General features: G+C 45.1%; 1 protein-coding gene across 1 annotated transcript in view; it reads left to right on the forward strand.

The window, feature by feature from the left end:
* LOC112267238 (chloride channel protein 2) overlaps positions 1 to 17,068 on the forward strand; it is a 464,010-nt gene that overhangs the window by 172,507 nt on the left and 274,435 nt on the right. The gene's annotated exons all lie outside the window — the stretch shown is intronic.

Below are 17,068 nucleotides of genomic sequence, written 5' to 3' on the forward strand. Positions count from 1 at the left end.
TTTGTATTAGTGTTGTTATTTTTCTGAATTTTGCTTGTATTTATTGAACGTTTGAAGGAAAAAAATAAAGTTGTTTGTAAGAAATCGTCTTTTGACAATTTAGTTGAAACCATGACCTTTTCCATTCTCCTCCTCCTTTGATTTCTTCTCTCCACTCTTCCATTTCAACTGGTTCCACATCTCTCTCTCTCTCTCTCTACTGTATATGTATGAACACTTATCTCCCTCTGATCTGTCTGTTTTCTCCCCCTCTGATCTGTCTGTTCTCTCCACTCTGTTCTGTCTGTTTTCTCCCCCTCTGATCTGTCTGTTTTCTCCCCCGCTGATCTGTCTGTTTTCTCTCCACTCTGTTCTGTCTGTTTTCTCCCCCTCTGATCTGTCTGTTTTCTCTCCACTCTGTTCTGTCTGTTTTCTCCCCCTCTGATCTGTCTGTTTTCTCCCCTCTGATCTGTCTGTTTTCTCTCCCTCTGATCTGTCTGTTTTCTCTCCCTCTGATCTGTCTGTTTTCTCTCCCTCTGATCTGTCTGTTTTCTCTCCCTCTGATCTGTCTGTTTTCTCCCCTCTGATCTGTCTGTTTTCTCTCCCTCTGATCTGTCTGTTTTCTCTCCCTCTGATCTGTCTGTTTTCTCTCCCTCTGATCTGTCTGTTTTCTCCCCCTCTGATCTGTCTGTTTTCTCTCCCTCTGATCTGTCTGTTTTCTCTCCCTCTGATCTGTCTGTTTTCTCTCCCTCTGATCTGTCTGTTTTCTCCCCCTCTGATCTGTCTGTTTTCTCTCCCTCTGATCTGTCTGTTTTCTCTCCCTCTGATCTGTCTGTTTTCTCTCCCTCTGATCTGTCTGTTTTCTCTCCTTCTGATCTGTCTGTTTTCTCTCCCTCTGATCTGTCTGTTTTCTCCCCCTCTGATCTGTCTGTTTTCTCCCCCTCTGATCTGTCTGTTTTCTCCCCCTCTGATCTGTCTGTTTTCTCTCCCTCTGATCTGTCTGTTTTCTTTCCTTCTCCTCCTCCCTCGTTCTGTCCAGCTGGATTTGAGGAATGGTGAAATGTGACAAACAGACGTAGCTCCCCTCTCTCTCTCCCTCTCCACCCTTCATCAGATGGCACTCTTTATTTTCCTCTCCTCCGTTCCATAGACATACACCACATGTGTTCTACAGCACCCTCAATGCACTCTGCCCCTGATGGACACACACACACACACACACACACACACACACACACACACACACACACACACACACACACACACACACACACACACACACACACACACACACACACACACTGACTCAGCCAAAGGACAGACAGACTGAAACATAAACACACACTCTGCCCCTGAAGAAGGAACACACACACATGCACACAGGTTAGCGTTTTTCCGTCACGAATTTGGTTCTGAAAGCAGCTCTGCAGAGTGGTGCCTAGCTGGCACAAACACAAAGTCATAAAATGTGTTTTCAACCTAACCTTGACCACACTGCAAATCCTACTGCCTAACCCTAATCTTAAATTAAGACCAAAAAGCTCATGTTTGTTTTCATTAATTTATACAATATAGCCAATTTTGACATTGCAGCTGGCCTATCTAAAGGGAAATAGTTCAGTTCTGCCTCCAGGACAAGACTCGTAACAACAAACGTCAACCTGCCACATGCACACTGATTCAGCCAAACGACACAGACTGAACATCTACCTCTCCCCCTATGGGCAAGGTAAATAGTATTGACGTAAATCACTTCCTACTGTAGAGCCAGCTGGTTGTGAGCTTGCCCAGTAGCATTTGTTGACCTTCCCATAGCAGAGAACAGAGCAGAGTAGAGAGAGAGGCCATGTTGTAAAGCCATCAGCAAGCCGGCTGACCGGCCAGCAGCCATACAGCTGGAGGCTAGGGTCAAAGGTCAACAATGCTGAACTATGGCTCTGTTCCCACAGCCTGGATCAGAGACATGTCTACTGACTGACTGGGGAGGGAGGGATGTGGGTCTGCATCTGCATGCCATGGTGTTGGTGCATTTTCATTGCACATTCCTGTTTTCACTCTCTCTCTCTCTCTCTCATATGTGGCTTTGTGGGACACAGGGCCTTTAAAAAGCATCTTAAATCTCTAGGCCTGAGCTGAGCCATGGACAGGCAGCACAGGGCTCATCTCCACACCAACCCCCTATAGCAGACAGCACACCCAGGGACACAGCCCCACCCAGACTGGGCTAGGAGAAAGTTACAGGGAAAAAGCCCCACCCAGACTGGGCTAGGAGAAAGTTACAGGGACACAGCCCCACCCAGACTGGGCTAGGAGAAAGTTACAGGGACACAGCCCCACCCAGACTGGGATAGGAGAAAGTTACAGGGGAAAAGCCCCACACAGACTGGGCTAGGAGAAAGTTACAGGGACACAGCCCCACCCAGACTGGGCTAGGAGAAAGTTACAGGGACACAGCCCCACCCAGACTGGGCTAGGAGAAAGTTACAGGGACACAGCCCCACCCAGACTGGGCTAGGAGAAAGTTACAGGGACACAGCCCCACCCAGACTGGGATAGGAGAAAGTTACAGGGGAAAAGCCCCACACAGACTGGGCTAGGAGAAAGTTACAGGGACACAGCCCCACCCAGACTGGGCTAGGAGAAAGTTACAGGGACACAGCCCCACCCAGACTGGGCTAGGAGAAAGTTGCAGGGACACAGCCCCACCCAGACTGGGCTAGGAGAAAGCTATAGGGAAACAGCCCCACCCAGACTGGGCTAGGAGAAAGTTACAGGGACACAGCCCCACCCAGACTGGGCTAGGAGAAAGTTACAGGGACACAGCCCCACCCAGACTGGGCTAGGAGAAAGTTACTGGGAAAAAGCCCCACCCAGACTGGGCTAGGAGAAAGTTACTGGGAAAAAGCCCCACCCAGACTGGGCTAGGAGAAAGTTACAGGGACACAGCCCCACCCAGACTGGGCTAGGAGAAAGTTACAGGGACACAGGATTTGAATGAGGAGAAAAGAGAGTGTGGGATTATAAAAATAGGAGAGAATGAAAAGAAGATAGGAGCAAAGAGAAAGTGTAGGAGCAGAGAGAAAGTGTAGGAGCAGAGAGAAAGTGTAGGAGCAGAGAGAACGTGTAGGAGCAGAGAGAAAGTGTAGGAGCAGAGAGAAAGTGTAGGAGCAGAGAGAAAGTGTAGGAGCAGAGAGAAAGTGTAGGAGCAGAGAGAAAGTGTAGGAGCAGAGAGAAAGTGTAGGAGCAGAGAGAAAGTGTAGGAGCAGAGAGAAAGTGTAGGAGCAAAGAGAAAGTGTAGGAGCAGAGAGAAAGTGTAGGAGCAGAGAGAAAGTGTAGGAGCAGAGAGAAAGTGTAGGAGCAGAGAGAACGTGTAGGAGCAGAGAGAAAGTGTAGGAGCAGAGAGAAAGTGTAGGAGCAGAGAGAAAGTGTAGGAGCAGAGAGAAAGTGTAGGAGCAGAGAGAAAGTGTGGGAGCAGATAGAGAGAGAGAGAATGGGGAGCGAGATTTAGAGGAAAGAACAGGAGGAGGAGGAGAGAGCTGTTGTTGTCCTAGTGTGACCCAGGGCTGTTTAACTTTCTCGAGGAGAAGTTACACGAAGGGAGAGGCCAGTAAACAAGGCTCCTGCATCATCAAACCCAGAGAGAGAGAGAGAGAGAGAGAGAGAGAGAGAGAGAGAGAGAGAGAGAGAGAGAGAGAGTTAAAGAACCAAAGAGGGTAGAGAGACACAGTAAGAAAGACATGGACAGAGAGGGTTTTCCACTGCGTTAATTACTAACACTGTACCCCTCTCTTATAACAAGAACAGCAGGATAACAGCTGTTAAAATCACCAGGAGTTAGCAACTCGGCAACAAACATGCTACCAACACTCACTGTTCACACACACGCACGCACACACACACACACACTACATTCATCCATTCAGTCCTTTCTGTTGAGTTCCCCTACAGCGGTCTACTGTGCCCTCTAATGGTCGCTGACAAAAACTGCAATCAAGTTGCTGTTCATTCAAATCAAATCAAATCTAATTTTATTTGTCACATACACATGGTTAGCAGATGTTAATGCGAGTGTAGCGAAATGCTTGTGCTTCTAGTTCCGACAATGCAGTAATAACGAGCAAGTAATCTAACTAACAATTCCAAAAAAACTACTGTCTTATACACAGTGTAAGGGGATAAAGAATATGTACATAAGGATATATGAATGAGTGATGGTACAGAGCAGCATAGGCAAGATACAGTAGATGATATCGAGTACAGTATATACATATGAGATAAGTATGTAAACCAAGTGGCATAGTTAAAGTGGCTAGTGATACATGTATTACATAAGGATGCAGTCGATGATATAGAGTACAGTATCAACGTATGCATATGAGATGAACAATGTAGGGTAAGTAACATTATATAAGGTAGCATTGTTTAAAGTGGCGAGTGATATATTTACATCATTTCCCATCAATTCCCATGATTAAAGTGGCTGGAGTAGAGTCAGTGTCATTGACAGTGTGTTGGCAGTAGCCACTCAATGTTAGTGGTGGCTGTTTAACAGTCTGATGGCCTTGAGATAGAAGCTGTTTTTCAGTCTCTCGGTCCCAGCTTTGATGCACCTGTACTGACCTCGCCTTCTGGATGACAGCGGGGTGAACAGGCAGTGGCTCGGGTGGTTGATGTCCTTGATGATCTTTATGGCCTTCCTGTAGCATCGGGTGGTGTAGGTGTCCTGGAGGGCAGGTAGTTTGCCCCCGGTGATGCGTTGTGCAGACCTCACTACCCTCTGGAGAGCCTTACGGTTGAGGGCGGTGCAGTTGCCATACCAGGCGGTGATACAGCCCGCCAGGATGCTCTCGATTGTGCATCTGTAGAAGTTTGTGAGTGCTTTTGGTGACAAGCCGAATTTCTTCAGCCTCCTGAGGTTGAAGAGGCGCTGCTGCGCCTTCCTCACGATGCTGTCTGTGTGAGTGGACCAATTCAGTTTGTCTGTGATGTGTATGCCGAGGAACTTAAAACTTGCTACCCTCTCCACTACTGTTCCATCGATGTGGATGGGGGGTGTTCCCTCTGCTGTTTCCTGAAGTCCACAATCATCTCCTTAGTTTTGTTGACGTTGAGTGTGAGGTTATTTTCCTGACACCAGACTCCGAGGGCCCTCACCTCCTCCCTGTAGGCCGTCTCGTCGTTGTTGGTAATCAAGCCTACCACTGTTGTGTCGTCCGCAAACTTGATGATTGAGTTGGAGGCGTGCATGGCCACGCAGTCGTGGGTGAACAGGGAGTACAGGAGAGGGCTCAGAACGCACCCTTGTGGGGCCCCAGTGTTGAGGATCAGCGGGGAGGAGATGTTGTTGCCTACCCTCACCACCTGGGGGCGGCCTGTCAGGAAGTCCAGTACCCAGTTGCACAGGGCGGGGTCGAGACCCAGGGTCTCGAGCTTGATGACGAGCTTGGAGGGTACTATGGTGTTGAATGCCGAGCTGTAGTCGATGAACAGCATTCTCACATAGGTATTCCTCTTGTCCAGATGGGTTAGGGCAGTGTGCAGTGTGGTTGAGATTGCATCGTCTGTGGACCTATTTGGGCGGTAAGCAAATTGGAGTGGGTCAAGGGTGTCAGGTAGGGTGGAGGTGATATGGTCCTTGACTAGTCTCTCAAAGCACTTCATGATGACGGATGTGAGTGCTACGGGGCGGTAGTCATTTAGCTCAGTTACCTTAGCTTTCTTGGGAACAGGAACAATGGTGGCCCTCTTGAAGCATGTGGGAACAGCAGACTGGTATAGGGATTGATTGAATATGTCCGTAAACACACCGGCCAGTTGGTCTGCGCATGCTCTGAGGGCGCGGCTGGGGATGCCGTCTGGGCCTGCAGCCTTGCGAGGGTTAACACGTTTAAATGTCTTACTCACTTCGGCTGCAGTGAAGGAGAGACCGCATGTTTCCGTTGCAGGCCGTGTCAGTGGCACTGTATTGTCCTCAAAGCGGGCAAAAAGTTATTTAGTCTGCCTGGGAGCAAGACATCCTGGTCCGTGACTGGGCTGGGTTTCTTCCTGTAGTCCGTGATTGACTGTAGACCCTGCCACATGCCTCTTGTGTCTGAGCCGTTGAATTGAGATTCTACTTTGTCTCTGTACTGGCGCTTAGCTTGTTTGATAGCCTTGCGGAGGGAATAGCTGCACTGTTTGTATTCAGTCATGTTACCAGACACCTTGCCCTGATTAAAAGCAGTGGTTCGTGCCTTCAGTTTCACACGAATGCTGCCATCAATCCACGGTTTCTGGTTAGGGAATGTTTTAATCGTTGCTATGGGAACGACATCTTCAACGCACGTTCTAATGAACTCGCACACCGTATCAGCGTATTCGTCAATGTTGTTGTCTGACGCAATACGAAACATCTCCCAGTCCACGTGATGGAAGCAGTCTTGGAGTGTGGAGTCAGCTTGGTCGGACCAGCGTTGGACAGACCTCAGCGTGGGAGCTTCTTGTTTTAGTTTCTGTCTGTAGGCAGGGATCAACAAAATGGAGTCGTGGTCAGCTTTTCCGAAAGGGGGCGGGGCAGGGCCTTATATGCGTCGCGGAAGTTAGAGTAACAATGATCCAGGGTCTTTCCACCCCTGGTTGCGCAATCGATATGCTGATAAAATTTAGGGAGTCTTGTTTTCAGATTAGCCTTGTTAAAATCCCCAGCTACAATGAATGCAGCCTCCGGATAAATCGTTTCCAGTTTGCAGAATGTTAAATAAAGTTCGTTCAGAGCCATCCATGTGTCTGCTTGGGGGATATATACGGCTGTGATTATAATCGAAGAGAATTCTCTTGGTAGATAATGCGGTCTACATTTGATTGTGAGGAATTCTAAATCAGGTGAACAGAAGGATTTGAGTTCCTGTATGTTTCTTTCATCACACCATGTCACGTTGGCCATAAGGCATACGCCCCCGCCGTCTTCTTACCAGAAAGATGTTTGTTTCTGTCGGCGCGATGCGTGGAGAAACCCGCTGGCTGCACCGCTCGGATTGCGTCTCTCCAGTTAGCCATGTTTCCGTGAAGCAGAGAACGTTACAGTCTCTGATGTCCCTCTGGAATGCTACCCTTGCTCGGATTTCATCAACCTTGTTGTCAAGAGACTGGACATTGGCAAGAAGAATGCTAGGGAGTGGTGCACGATGTGCCCGTCTCCGGAGTCTGACCAGAAGACCGCTTCGTTTCCCTCTTTTTCTGAGTCGTTTTTTTTTTTGGTCGCTGCATGTGATCCACTCGGTTACACTGGTTGTAAGGCAGAACACAGGATCCGCATCGCGAAAAACATATTCTTGGTCGTACTGATGGTGAGTTGACGCTGGTCTTATATTCAGTAGTTCTTCTCGGCTGTATGTAATGAAACCTAAGATGACCTGGGGTACCAATGTAAGAAATAACACGTTAAAAAAACAAAAAACTGCATAGTTTCCTAGGAACGCAAAGCGAGGCGGCCATCTCTGTCGGCGCCGGAAGTTTTTTCTACTAAGGCTACATCAAGCCACAGGACACCCCTTTGATTTGTTTGAGTGATTTCACTGGAGTGAATTCTTGATTGGCACGTTATATTATATTAGTTTTTCCACTCAATACAATAACTGTTGTGGTTTAGGGTTGGGGTTAGATTAAGCACTGTGGAAACTAGACATTCAGATATTAGTTGTCTGTGAGTGCCACAGTTCCAGGGACATGAGAGAGCCAATGGCCATTCCAGCTGAGTAACAAGTAAATAGGGACCACTTCTGAGCAGTCTCTCAGATCATATATTTATTATTGTTTTAATATTATTTTATTGCCATCTGCTGGACTGAGTCAGTATTACAGGAGACTGGATAGAAAACAAGAGAGCAGACTGGCTGACATTTGATTAAACATGACCGGGTATGAGTTGCATAAAATATCTGATCTCTCATTGTTGAATAGGTCCTCTGTATGCTGGGGCTCACATAGTGATTCACTTGACTTTGACATGACACCTCATCCAGGGCTGGGGCAAGGAATGGTGTTTGAGGGCTGTATAGAGAGGGGAGAGGATGGGGAGACTTTAAGTGGTGGTTTGGGGGCTGTATAGAGAGAGGAGAGGATGGGGAGACTTTAAGTTGTCGTTTGAGGGCTGTATAGAGAGAGGAGAGGATGGGGAGACTTTAAGTTGTCGTTTGAGGGCTGTATAGAGAGAGGCGAGGATGGGGAGACTAAGTGGTCATTTGGGGCTGTATAGAGAGAGGAGAGGATGGGGAGACTTTAAGTGGTCGTTTGAGGGCTGTATAGAGAGAGGAGAGGATGGGGAGACTTTAAGTTGTCGTTTGAGGGCTGTATAGAGAGAGGCGAGGATGGGGAGACTTTAAGTGGTCGTTTGAGGGCTGTATAGAGAGAGGAGAATATGGGGAGACTTTAAGTGGTCGTTTGAGTCTCCAATGCTCTTTACAAGTAGCCTAATGACTCTAAGCTAAGGAAATATGTCTACCAGAGTAACCAACCAATAGAAATCCCAAGAGCACTTCAAGTCCACAGTGTCCATGTGTATTGGATTCTTCTGCATTCCATTATGTGATAAATTCTCCAGTCCCAAATTTGTTCCATTGTTTGATGAATGAATCTCAGGTGGTATACAGGCTTTGGCCATGCGCTAACTGAAAGAGAGTGTGAGAGGGCAATAATAGGTTTGAATATTCAAATGACATGATTGAATTTGGGGTCCCCAAGCGCTCCCATCTCCACACTGCATTGGCTAACGATATAGAGGGCCCCAGAGTGTAATTTAAGAATGCAGTGGGGCAAAACAAGGTCCCAAAACAATTCATGTTGAGATTCATGTGCCAAGTACAGCACATTTGAGTCTAATTTCAGTATTTACTCTCAGTTTTATACGCAAATGATTTTTCTCACGGCTTTATTGTCGCCTAGGAGGTTCTGTATGAATTGGGAAGTGAAATTATAATTCCCTGTCAGGTGATTTATGGCAATAATTAATAGGCCTATAATTTGTTTCATTCATTAATCAACTATCTCCTATTAGGAGAAAACCTAGAGAATTCCTTCCCTCCCTGAAATGAGCAATAGAGGGTAACTGCCCCACCGTAATTCACGTTAAGACCACAAAATATCACCTAATTCTTTTCCCAACACGTTCCCTCTTGCTCAACAAAAAATGTCCTCTGTGTCATCACAACATTGTTGTAAGTTAATCAAAAAAATTATAATTTTTGAAAAAGTTGAAGATATATTTCAATGAAGTTAGATCTATAATTGCACCCCTTACTAGGGATAACTGGCCCCTAGAGTGCTGAGCACTTGTTGGCTGCTTTTCCTTCACTCTGCAGTCCAACTCATCCCAAACCATCTTAATTGGATTGAGGTTGGGTTGAGGTTGGGTGATTGTGGAGGCCACAATCATCTGATACAGCACTCCATCACTCTCCTTCTTGGTCAAATAGCCCTTATACAGCCTGGAGGTGTATTTGGTCATTGTCCTGATGAAAAACAAATGATAGCCCAAACCAGATGGGATGGCGTATCGCTGCAGAATGCTGTGGGAGCCATGTTGGTTAAGTGTGTCTTGAAATCTAAATAAATCACAGACAGGGTCACCAGCAAAGCACCCCACACCATCCCACCTCCTCCTCCATGTTTCACGTGGGAACCACACATGCAGAGATCATCCGCTCACCTACTCTGAGTCTCACAAAGACACAGCAGTTGGAACCAAAAATCTAAAATTTGGACCCATCAGACCAAAGGACAGATTTCCACAGGTCTAATGTCCACTTCTCATGTTTCTTGGCCCAAGAAAGTCTATTCTTCTTACTGGTGTCCTTTAGTAGTGGTTTCTTTGGAGCAATTCGACCATGAAAGCCTGATTCGCACAGTCTCCTCTAAACTGTTGATGATGAGATGATTTCCTCTGTATTAAAACGTGTCCCAGTCCAACATGCCGAGCACTGACCACTGGGGCACTGACCACTGGGGCACTGACCACTGGGGCACTGACCACTGGGGCACTGACCACTGGGGCACTAACCACTGGGGCACTAACCACTGGGGTACTGACCACTGGGGCACTGACCACTGGGGCACTGACCACTGGGGCACTGACCACTGGGGCACTGACCACTGGGGTACTGACCACTGGGGCACTAACCACTGGGGCACTAACCACTGGGGTACTGACCACTGGGGCACTGACCACTGGGGCACTGACCACTGGGGCACTGACCACTGGGGCACTGACCACTGGGGTACTGACCACTGGGGCACTGACCACTGGGGCATGGCTTACGGAGCGCTCTTTGAAATAAGCGCTCATATCGTTATATTCCACGGGATCGAGTTATCTCATGTCTGTTACTTGAACTCTGTGAAGCATTTATTTGGGCTGCCATTTCTGAGGCTGGTAACTCTAATGAACTTATCCTCTGCAGCAGAGGTAACTCTGGGTCGTCCATCCCTGTGGCGATCCTCATGAAAGCCAGTTTCATCTTAGCGCTTGATTGTTTTTCCTGACCTTCATGTCTTAAAGTAATGATGGAATGTCATTTCTCTTTGCTTATTTGAGATGTTCTTGCCATAATATGAACTTGGTATTTTACCAAATAGGGCTATCTTCTATGTACCACCCCTACGTTGTCACAACACATCGGATTGAAGGAAGGGAAGAAATTTCACAAATTAACTTTTAACAAGGCACACCTGTTAATTGAAATGCATTCCAGGTGACTACTTCATGAAGCTGGTTGAGAGAATGCCAAGAGTGTACAAAGCTGTTATCAAGGCAAAGGGTGTCTACTTTGAAGAATCTCAAATATAAAATACATTTTGATTTGTTTAACACTTTTTTAGTTACTACATGATTCAATATGTGTAATTTCATAGTTGTGATGTCTTCACTGTAACTCTGCAATGTAGAAAACAGTACAAATAAAGACAAACCCTTGAATGAGTAGGTGTGTCCTAACTTTAGACTGGTACTGTATATACAGTGGGGCAAAAAAGTATTTAGTCAGCCACCAATTGTGCAAGTTCTCCCACTTAAAGAGAAAAAAAATCCAGAAAATCACATTGTAGGATTTTTAATGAATTTATAAAATAAGTATTTGGTCACCTACAAACAAGCAAGATTTCTGGCTCTCACAGACCTGTAACTTCTTCTTTAAGAGGCTCCTCTGTCCTCCACTCGTTACCTGTATTAATGGCACCTGTTTGAACTTGTTATCAGTATTAAAGACACCTGTCCACAACCTCAAACAGTCACACTCGAAACTCTAATATGGCCAAGACCAAAGAGCTGTCAAAGGACACCAGAAACAAAATTGTAGACCTGCACCAGGCTGGGAAGACTGAATCTGCAATAGGTAAGCAGCTTGGTTTGAAGAAATCAACTGTAATTTTCAGTAAGACATTAATGAGCCGGCTAGGACGGATGTAGTCAGTATCACTATTTGTTCAGCACTTTTGAAATGTACAGCGACAGAATTCAGAACATGGGCCGTTCATACAGTACTCTCCCTGTACACCAAGTCAGAATCGTAGGATAAATAAAGGGGGCATATTAGCAGACAATGAAAGCTCTTACAATATTCAATGATTACATTTCTCTAAAACAGGCTATAGGCTTCATGTACACCACCTAGTCAGAACAGTAAGCAAAATTATGAGGGGGAAAGGGACCACATTATTAGGGTGGGGCACAGGGGCTACTAACAGCTTACTTGTCATGCCCTGACCATAGAGAGCGATTTATGTCTCTATTTTGGTTTGGTCAGAGTGTGATTTGGGTGGGCAGTCTATGTTCTATTTCTATGTGTTTGGCCGTGGGTGTGGTTCTCAAACAGAGGCAGCTGTCTATCGTTGTCTCTGATTGAGAACCATACTTAGGTACCCTTTTCCCCCACCTGTTTTGTGGGAAGTTAACTTTGACTTTTTTCAGGGCACATAGCCCAAAGCATGTACGCTTACCATGCTGCACCTTGGTCCAGTCCTTCAGCCAGCCGTGACATTAATACACAACATACACTTAGTATTACTTTCTTAGCTACAGTATACATATCTCCCTGGCATATTACATCATTTATACAGCAGCATACAATACATTCTTGGACTCACCTTGTGCTGTGCTCACTTGAACAGGTCCTTGTGGGCAAATTGTGTCATCAAAGTCTGGCATTCTCTGGATTTATGGTGCTTTCAAGACAATTGGGAACTCTGAAAAGAACAGGGTTCAACTATGACGTCAGTGATCTTCAGGTCGGAGCTCTAGAAAGAGGCCCGAGTTCCCGACTTGGAATTCTGAGTTGGATGACCATTCAAGACTTACTTTCCCAGTCGGAGCTTGTTTTTTTCAGAGTTCCCAGTTGTCCTGAACTCACTGAAGTCTGAGGTTTTCCAGTTGTTTTGAACGTGGCAGAAATCATGCTGGATTGACAGCATGGCCGATGTATTCAAACTTTTCTGGCCCATGTTGTTGAATGTTTATCCTTTTAAGCTTGGAAAATAGACCGTTAAACCCAGACTTGGACCACACACCGACTCCATTGAATAGCAGGCTAGTGATTGCTTTGCAGCCATTGATTCCTTCCGAATCACTCATTGTTGAATTTGCGATTTCCAACTGATTGTGTAATGTTTATGTCCAATGGCTGATGAGCACCGATATGTTTTATCTATAATATGACAAGTATTGAAAAGGATTTACCAGGACTTTGTAAAGATTCATGATGATGACTGCTTGCTAGCTAAGATTTTGAAAGTATGATGTTTACATAATCAGTCCAATCAAAGCTACGGCAGATATAACGTGATTTGACATTTTATCCGTGGCCAATGACCTTGAACCTTCTTGGATGGGCACCTCTAATTGAACTCTATGGGAGCACCCAAGGGGCTAGAATTTTCTAGCTCTCCCCATATATTTTGCGGTGATGTAGTGTCCCCATGAGTGACAGAACACTGAGCCAATCACGGCACAACTAGAGAACATTTCCAAACCCTACACTCTGGATTTTCCAAAGCACTAAGTTAGACTGAAATACCTGCATTTTGAAGCTGCCTTACTCAAGAAAGCAAAAAAGAGACCATGTTTGTATGCGGCTTTATTAACTCAATTATTATATATTTTTTACATTGTTTGCAAACTGATATGTGACAAGTATTAATGCCAAAATAACAGGAAAAACAGGCAAAAAACAAACCGGTAAGGCAAAGAACATGTGGGGCTCAAAAGGAATGAATGACGGGTCGCCACTGTCCTAGACATAAAGCTGACAACATGAACGATTAACCGAACCTACCGCTTACCGGTCAGACGCCATGGGCGCGCACAATACCTGACAGCTCCCAAAGGCTCGAGAAACAGACTAGCCCCGTCAACCCAGCATAGACGCGGCATGAATAAACATGGTTCACGCATATGTTTCACTCTCAAAGCGTTTCTCCTTTAATTTCAAGTGTGGTGAGATAACTCGATCCCGTGGAATATGACGATATGAGCGCTTATTTCAAAGAGCGCTCCGTAAGCCATGCCCCAGTGGTCAGTGCCCCAGTGGTCAGTGCTCGGCATGTTGGATTGGGACACGTTTTAATATAGAGGAAATCCTCTAATTTTACAATGGGTCCGCCGTAGTTCTGTTTAGTCAAATTATGCTAATTTATTTGAGACCAGTGCATTGTCATTAATTTTGTCTTTGACTTAATAAGTCAAATATATTTGAGTAGTAAACAGGTAAACAACAACGAATCTCAGTCAGTTCGCAATAGAATTTACCAGAGGAGGTCATTATTTGCTACCTAAATTATTCAAATATTTCACCTCTGTCACATCTCGCCATTGTTATGAATTCTCTCAAGCCACCCTCTACCCACGGTGGCGCCATAGTGGTGCCCTAAAGTGGTGATAAACCCAGTCATTCTGGACAGAAGCTAACTACTGTTTCGTCTAAATTACACTATAGTACCTGGAAATACAGAGACAATATGAGAGTTGCGAGCATGCGCTGTGTATCGAATAATCAATAGTGTTGCTGTGGACGCTGGATAATCTGACTAACACACACCTGTTTAACCTCGCTGTGATACATTAGGACTACATATGTTACTTTCCTGAGTCAATTCAGGTAGAATTCAATGTCCTGCGTTTGTGTTAACCATGGCAGCCAGAAGAAAAATAATCCACCTCTGTCTCTGGATCCTTTCACCCCGTGTCTGCCAGGCCCATATTTTCAAAGAAATGTCATTTATTTAAATCTGTAGTTTAGTAAAATAACGAGTATATTGCTTCAGTTTTGTTACTTGGTAAATAACCAAAAACCATGGATAACCACAAATAGAATAATGTGAGGAAACAGTCCATGTCAGCCAGGCCCATCTTTTTAAAGAAACAGCATTTATTTCCATATCTAGTTGAGTAAAAGAAATGGTTTTCTTCAGGTCACCAAATAATCCAGAAAATTGTGATAAACAGCATCACAGTCAGGCAGAAAACGGAATGTTCTATTCTGAGCCAGTCGGGTTTTTATTTATTTAAATAAAACAATTTAATTCTCTCTATTTGAGCAAAATAAGACGTTTTTTTTGTGATTACAAGAAAATCCTAACTGCAGGTAAAGAGCGCCACAGACAGACATAAAAATGTGAATGTTCTGTCATAAAGTGAGAAATTACTTTCCCTGGCTGATATGGCTGCTACTTAGACATACTATAACAGTACATTAATTCACTGATATAAAGCTGTCTCCAATATAATCAAATTGTTTACACAGACCCACCACGAACCTTTGACAAATACACCTCTTTCCCATGGTCCTGTTTTGTCAACGAACTCAATGTATTCCAAACATTGGTGGTAACCAAATTATGCCAATAATTTATGTTGCCTAATAAACGATGCCCCCCTCTGGTACATTCTATTGCGAACTGTTTGGGACGCAGAGGGGTTGGGTTAATTGCGGCAGACATATTTCGGTTGAATAGATTCTGTTGTGCAACTGACCAGGTTCTGTTTACTACTAAAATATTTTGTACTTATTAAGTCAAATGCGAAATTAACTGCAATACACTGGTCTCAAATATATTAGCATAACTAGTCTACACAGAACCACGGCGGACCCATAATTGAGTTTTTTTCTTCTCTGTATTAAAACGTGTCCCAGTGCAACACGCCAAGATCTGCCCACTGGGGCGTGGTTTATGGAGTGCTCCTGTCGCCGTATTCCAACCGATCGAGTTAACCCACCACACCGGTTGCCAGGCAGAGAGCTAATCTAAAAAAAATAACCCAAATTAACTGCACTCATGTGAGTCAGGATAGCACAGGGTAGAACGAATGAACATCACATTCAAAGCAAAGTGGGGTATTCACTATTTTACTCATATTTTAATTCAACCCTGTGGTGACATTTTGAATGGGACTGCTGGCATCATCAACTTAGTATAGACTACTCCTTACGACAATGATACGCGAAGCCTATCCATCCCTATGCTACCTTGATCAACATCACACGTGGAGGCGCGAGTGGACCAGAAATTGCGGAAGCACCCGAATTGTAACACATAATCGATATTCCGTTGTACCAGCCTGGCAAGACTTGCTGTTGAATGATTGTGGTGCGTTTCTATCCCCCTCCAAAATAACGAGACATATTCAGTTGACGTCACGTCCACTGTTACCTATACCAATCTGTATGTGTATGCCCTCGCAACTTGATCGATTGGGAGAAATTCAGGTTGGAAGTTGGACTAAACAGCACGATTTCTCATCAGCGGCGCGATAAACCTGGCAGTAGGCGAGGCAGTTTCGGATGAGGCTGTGAAGCAACAAGAATACCGATTAGAATTCAGATTCTTTGACTGCGGTTGACAGCGGCCACACCATAGGAGCAAACCGACCATCTCTAGTGCCAGATAGTGATGAAAAAAAATCATCTTAACTTTCCGTAAGAACAACATCACCTTCTCTTGTGGTCCTATTTTGCCGTCTTTCCCCACCCCTCCACGCCAATGCTTAGGGGAGATATGGAGTATCGCAGGTGACTGGAGCCCAACAGGGACACTTTAGGATTGTGAACTGGATATATCGCATTAAGGAAAGGATGGTGAGTATGGGGAAATGTTCAACCTGGTCTCATCTCCCATTCACCAGCTATTGCCCCCATTCCCTCGCCTCACCCGGTCTCTCAGACCCCCGGCTCAGGTCAGACGGAAGGCCAGCGTTGTCGACGTGGTCACCTATGATCGTCATCATCGCATCATGCGCACATTCGGAGGCGCTCAAATCACAAGATGATGGGGTACTGGGGCAGACTCTCTCTCTCACACACACACACGGGGTACTGGGGCAGTCTCTCTCTCTCTCTCTCTCACACACACACACACACACACACACACACACACACACAAAAGAGTAAAAGGAATGGAGGATAATACATGGAGAAGATGCTCTACCTCCCTCCCTTCTTCTTTTCTCTCTTTCTTGCTCTGTTTGTTTTCAGTACTACCCAAAAACTTATTGGGAAATGACTCGTTTTAAAAGGAACATGAGATTTTAATGAAATTCATTCACTTAAATCCATCAGTAGTGAGTGTGTATGTGGAGGATGTCTAAAACATCTGAGTATTCCTTAACCATGCTGTTTTCTGAATAGTCCTGTCAGCCGACTCCCCTGTTCAAGTCCACTAATCCATCCGGTGTGTGTGTGTATGTGGTGTGTGTTAGTGCGCCGCGCACATATGTGTGCATGTGTGAGTGAATTACCTTGCTCGATTAGTGATTTCTAATACCACATTCTTCTACACACATCAGCAGCACCAGGAAGATGGATAAAGCTATTTGTAGTTGTACTGATTTCAAGGCTTAATTACATAAATTCCCTGCATTTTAGAGTTATCTGTTATCTGTTGATGTTGTATAGATGTTCAATTTAAAGGATGTTCTGGAAAGGTACAGACAGCACCTGTGAGACACAGTTGCTTTTAAATAGAATCCCTGTTCATCTAAAATATACAAAAGAAACCATGAAAGTCTGTACCTGCTCATAATATACTGTAGCAACAGGGAGGGAGTAACAACAAGGTCTGCTAAGATCTC

Source organism: Oncorhynchus tshawytscha, linkage group LG14 (genome assembly GCF_018296145.1).
Source record: "Oncorhynchus tshawytscha isolate Ot180627B linkage group LG14, Otsh_v2.0, whole genome shotgun sequence".
Lineage (NCBI taxonomy): Eukaryota > Metazoa > Chordata > Actinopteri > Salmoniformes > Salmonidae > Oncorhynchus > Oncorhynchus tshawytscha.